The sequence below is a fragment of the Artibeus jamaicensis genome, unplaced genomic scaffold (assembly GCF_021234435.1).
Source record: "Artibeus jamaicensis isolate MK-2021 breed Jamaican fruit bat unplaced genomic scaffold, CSHL_Jam_final scaffold_833, whole genome shotgun sequence".
NCBI classification, from domain to species: Eukaryota; Metazoa; Chordata; class Mammalia; order Chiroptera; family Phyllostomidae; genus Artibeus; species Artibeus jamaicensis.
The window spans coordinates 5,873,233-5,879,232 of NW_026522056.1; the positions used below are offsets into that span (position 1 = coordinate 5,873,233).

The 6,000-nt window shown below is 51.1% G+C and overlaps 1 pseudogene; it reads left to right on the forward strand.

Annotated features, from left to right (window-relative positions):
- The first annotated feature begins 3,966 nt into the window (after positions 1–3,966).
- On the forward strand, positions 3,967–4,263 carry LOC128626617 (U6 snRNA-associated Sm-like protein LSm3; annotated as a pseudogene).
- Positions 4,264–6,000: the final 1,737 nt, after the last annotated feature.

Consider the following 6,000-nt stretch of genomic DNA (forward strand, 5'->3'; position numbering starts at 1 on the left):
AATCCGAACTAAGTCACAGAAAAGGGATGAGGCAACCTGAGGGCTGATTCCAAGGCCCTCACCTCTATCTGCCCCACCGCTAGGGGCAGCCCCTCGGAGCCTTTTCTGTAAAATGAAAGGCTGGTTAGCATGAGATACGCTCTCAGGGCTCCTCCAGCTTTGATGATCTTCGCAAACACCAGCAAGGCAGAAGGAGGGTAAGCATCCCGCCCTCTTTGCTGTCCCGACTAGTCCTTCACGTGACCTCCAGGGCCGGAGAATCTGGTCACCGAGTGGGAATGAGGGTGGGAGGAAGACTCCAGTGAGGAAACTGAGGCACCAGCCTTTCATAACAACCCTGGTGAACCCCAAAGCAATGCAGACTGCCTTTAAGCCCTACCCCTCAATTCACTGTGATGCCCACGTGTGGCCTCTCTCCACGTAAAGGGGGAAGGATATAAGGAAGCAGCTTCTAAGAATCGAGCCCCAACTCCATGTGCTCCTGGTCACAAGCTGAGTTAGGAGCCCTCTGCTGACGGTGGTGTCCTGAAAGGGGCTCTGTGGCCTCACTGCCGCAGACAGGACAGCAGCCTGGGAGGACCAAGCGCACATTCAGCACAGCCACAAAGACAGCCTCTGGGACCTCGGGGAGCCAGGAGTGCGAAGTCATCAAGCAGGTATGCAGGGAAAGCCGGTAACCAAAAAATTGTGTTTGTTTGCCTTTGTTGTGAGCATGTTGTAACCCTAACAGCTCTAGTGCAGCTATAGTTCTTGCACGTCTATTCGAGTCATTTGGGGGCAGTGTTAAATTAAGCCTGGGGAAAGTTTTGTCATAGGAGATGTTTGCTGAGCTAAACAAAACCTCCTTCAATCAGAGCTCTGAGACACCTATCACCGCACCCTGTGGTCAGGGACCCCAGCCTTCCCAGCGTCCCCTCTCACTCCTGTCCTCAGCACAGGTGCCAGCCAGGACAGGCACTGCCTGCCGTGCACTCAGAATCCGGCCCGGGCCTCGTCAGGAGACTAGATTCAGAGTATGAAGGAAGAGAAGAGCCCAAGGTGAATGGCCCGGATTCCTGAGGGTAATTTGGAGTTAGTCTTGCCCTCTCACAGGTGGGCACATATGCGCATGTGTGCACATGTGTGGATGAGTGAAGGTATGTCTGTGTTGCTACAGAGAAAGGGCATCTCCCTTCATCCATCATAAAGAAATCGTGAGCCATAGGCCCCTCCACCCCTTGTTTATGTCTGGTCCTAAAAGGGACGCCTTGTATATGCTGAGTTAAACAAAATGCTTTCGATATTCATGCTTCTTGCAACTTCTGTCCTATCACATCAGACTTCTCAGGGATGAGCCAAAGGGGAAAGAAATCAAGTCCTGTGCTCCCAGAAGCCATCCAGTCCTGCTCCAGCAGGCGGGCACAGAGCCTGCCACACCCACAGCCCCCACATCGGTGGCTGCAGGTGTTAGAAGGACTCGGGACATGTCCCCAGCAGGACAGGTGTGAAGTTAGGAAATGGCAGTGTCACACCTGGTTCAGAATGCCCAGATCCTGATGTCAACAATTCAACAGGTCTGGGGCCACTGAAATGCCACTTCTGGCAACCCCTCCTCATGCTCAAGCCACCCCTAGGGCTTGAGCCCGGACACCAGCGAACCTGAGGCTTGGCCTGCAGCAGGTACAGGGGACATGCCAGTCAGGGCAGGGCTGGGACCTTGGCTCCACTCCATTCCCATGGGTGAGTATTTGACCTCCCAGCCCCAGTGCACTCACCTGTACGACAGAAACAGTCACGCATACTTTGCAGGATCCCTGGCAGGTTAGAACTAATGAGTGTGCCTGGCATACACAGTGGCTGTTACATTCAAAGAGGGCTTTGGAGGCCGACAGTCCTGAGTTGGAGTCCCCACCTCCCTGCATAGTAGCTGGGTCATTATCACCATGTTAGTCAACCTCTTGAAATCCAGTTTACTCATCTGTAAAATGAGGCCGATGGCCAACTGTGCAAGACTGAGAAGATTCAATGAAATCACGTGCAAAACTAGAACAGCGTGGGCACTCACACATGCGTGCATTCCTATTCTCTCCTTCCTCCTCAAATTCCTGCTACTAGGAAGTGGCAGAGCCAGTTCTAAACAGGTCTTCTCAACAAGGGGGCAAGCCACCTACACCTGTAGGTGTTCAGGCCCCACAGGCAGTTGCTCCCTTGGAGGTTACAGAAGGACTCATGTGTGACCAGATTAGTTTACCTGCAAAATGCCTGAGATTTTATGTTCTCCAGCAAGGAGCTAAACCAGATGCGGAGGGCTGAATTCAGCTTGCAGGCATGCTTCTTCGGGGGCAGAACAATGCTTTTATAGTGACTTTAGCAGGCCTTTAGGCAGGGCAAGGCGGCTCCAGGGGGCAAACCCCACCACCTCCCTGACACTCCCTGGGCTCTGCACGGTAAGTCAGCCGCCTGGCCCCTGAAGACATTTGGGTCTCTACATCCTGCTAAAGCCTTGCTGCTCCAACACACAAACAACAGCACCAGCAGCTGTGGCCTCACCTGGGAACGTGTCAGAGATGCGGACTCTCAGGCCCCACCTGAGACGTCCTGAGTCAGAAGCTGCATTTTAGCAGGATGCCCAGCACGTGAGGCACATGGCAGCGTGAGAGGGTCTCGAGGGGGCACAACCATGTGAATGTGTCCGGATGGCACTCTTCTCGGAGCACGGAGCCTCGGTGAAAACTTCCTAGACAGTTTCAGATGTGTGGAAGTAGATTCCTAGTATTTATGGCCATGTATAGCACAGCAAGAAAAGTCTCTGAGGACGAGACGGCAGCCGGCACAGGGCACACACACCGTTTTCCCAGGCAAGGCCGGAGCTGCCTCAGGGACAAGAGTAGATTCAGAGAGGCCCAGAGCCAAGGCACAGAGAGGCAACTGCTCGGTGCAAACACGCAGAGACAGGAGCTTCAGAAGCACGCGGCGGCATTTGGTGTTAGGACTGAAAACCCAGCTTGGGTCAGAGGACTGTGAGGACAGCGCTGTGGTTCACGTTCATAAGGATGTCCCAGAGCCTTCAGAAATATTAAACTGTGTCGTGTGCCTTCTTCATAAGATGGCCAGAAGAGCGTATTTTAGAAGGCTTTTCACTGAGGAAGTATTTTACTTAGAACAAACCCACCATCTGATGGTGCTCAGATGAACAAAATAGCACCAAATAAAAAGTCTGCTGCGCTGACTGTTGCATCACGTGATTCTGTTTGGTCCGAGGTTGGGAGTTTATGGAGGAAGCTCTTACCAACCTGAGGTGGAAAGAGTTTCCATCACCTGGGGGGCAGAGGTCACGGGAAAGGCCAGGGGATCTCCCGTGGTCGCTGTGTCCCCAGGGTCCAGAGCTCCAACAGGATCCACCTGGCATCGGGTCAGGATGCCAGACAGGCATCTGCTCCCTGTGATGCAGGAGGTCCGCGGGCAGGGAAGACTCTATCCGTCCCTTCTAAGAAAGGGACCCTTTCTAAATGCCCCGTCCACATCCATGCATTTGTCTTCCAAAAGCTGTGTGCCATTCACTAGCCCCACTCTGCAGGCGAAGACGCTGAGGCAGAGAAGTGAGCTGCCCAGGTCCGGGGACAGTGGGCAGTGACTCTGCACGGTTTCACAGTCCAGCTCTGTGCTCGCACCGCTCGCTGTTGTGATGACCAAATCTCCCACCGCTCCTGCTGTTACTTCCTGCTAATGCTCTAGGGACTTTACTTAGCTCATTTGATTTTAAAAAAAGAAAGAAAAGAAAAGCCACATGAAATAAACACTATTATTATACACATTTTATAGCCTGGGACACAGAGAAGCTAAGTCATTTGCCTTAGGTCACGCAGCTTAACCCAGTCAGACCTGTGTCTACTCCCTGGGTATATAAAGACCTGAAAGCTACGGAGGGCACAAGAGCACCAGATGAAGTTCTCTCATCAAAGACATGCTGATCGGGTTTGAAACGTGATGGACGACATGGACCAGCAACACACTACCAACACTGTAGAGGGGCCCCTGGGTCGTATCGGGCTCAGCCGAGAGGAACAAGTTTATGTGAAAATGATGACAGAGAGCTTCGAGGTAGATTCCCTGCTTAGGATCAACACTTAAATATGATATTAAGAGATGCAGAAGAAAATGTGACTACTTAGAAATTGATGAAGAAACATATGAGGAGATATAAAAGTTAACAATACAAAATGTTGCTTGCTTTTTTTCTGGGGAGGTGGGGTACTAGTTGTCCCTCCATTGAGATTTGGCTAAAACAAGGAATTTACCTTGTATGGAAATAAGGAGACTTTGTATGATCACATCTTTAAATGTAGGAGATATTCAAAAGAGAAATCTGCATAAATTTTGATATTAAGGAACGACCAAGGATTCTTCCACTCCTGAAATGAGTTAATTTGCACACAACCAGCAAATTCTTAAGCTAAATGGCATTTTATCTTTCTTCAACCCTTTGAATAAATCTGACCACGATGCTGCCCTCTTTTTCGAGAATTGATTTGCTCTGATTTTTTACAATTTCTGATTTGTTTAAATTTAAATTTCATGTTTTCTTTTTGATTTTTTAAAAAGACACATGATCAATGCGTTGCAGTGCACAATTACAGCAAACATCACTTTTCTTGGTCTGGTTGCTGCAGCTTTGTGATTGAAGGTCAGCGTCTCTGGGTGGAGCCGACATGCCACAGCCAGAGACCCTCTTACAGACCGTTCCCCGAGCAGGCTGTTCCCCAGGCAGGCGTGAGGACCGAGACACACAGATTCCCGAGGCCGTTCCGGATATTCCCATCCAGCTGGGCAGGGCGAGGCCCGGAAGGTGCCTGGTTAATCAGTGCCCCAGAGCACTGGGAGTGGACAGATTCGCCAAACAGTGATTTTCAGAAGCCCAGCTCCATTTAAATCCTGGGGCTGTTCCTAAAGACATTAATTGAGTTCTGTAGCTTTTCCTTCTTCCCCAACTGACAAAGGTCCCAAAGTCAGGGGACACAGGCTGCAGGGGTGGAACAAAGCTCCAAAGGTCTGGCTCTTCCTCCCAGTGAAGGAGGGGTGAGGGCCAGCCCTTCAGGGTTCCCACTGACACTCGGCATTAGCCCGGGGCTGTGACACCGGTGGGCAGGTCTAACAAAATCACACCTCAGGGGGCTCCAGGGGCTCTTGGGAGAGAGACCCTGCTCCAACGAATTGCCAAATCACTGCCACTAGGTCCTGGAAAAGAAAGCAACGCTGGGCTTTTGGGTCTTGTATTGGTACTGTTGGGCTGGGACCAGCAGGTGGAAACAGCCAGGGCAGAGTGGCTGTGCCCACAATGCAGGATGACTGTGAAGCACCATGCATTGCTCCGTGAGTGGCAGCTTCCACCCTGAGGGCAAAAGAGGCTGCAGCGTGCATCTGCAGGTTGGGCTTGCCTTCCTCCGGTAATGCCACCGGACTTTTCTAAGGAGAAACAACCTTTCTGCCATGTTTGATGTATCTAGTGTGGGCCGACCCCACCCCCAGATCCAGGAGTAGATGAACGACACAGTCCTAGGCTGATCAGCGATTGCCACCTCTCCGGTCACGTGACACATTCATTCAGGGTTGAGTCCAGGCTCAATTCCAGCTGGTGAGCCAAGGGTCCGAGTTGTTCTTACTCAGTAGCGCCAATCTTACCTCTCTACCTGGAGCTCTTTCTGGCTGCTGCAGCCATCCTGCCACTGTGAGGGGCACCTGCCACAGAAGGAAGCCAATGGGAAGAGCAGTAGATCTGAGGGAGGGAGGGAGGGAGGGAGGGAGGGCGGGCAGGATTGAATGGGTGGCATTGTTTCAGGTCCAGTCTCAGCCAGGCCTGATTTACCCCAGCCTTTTCAGAAGACAATAATACCTTTTTTTGTCTCAAGTCTGATTGAGTTGGGTTTCTATAATGTATAATAGAAAGAACATAAATAAAGTAAAAATATATACCTCATATATCTGAGTTAAAAAAAACACTTTGTTGTTTGCTTATAAATAAAC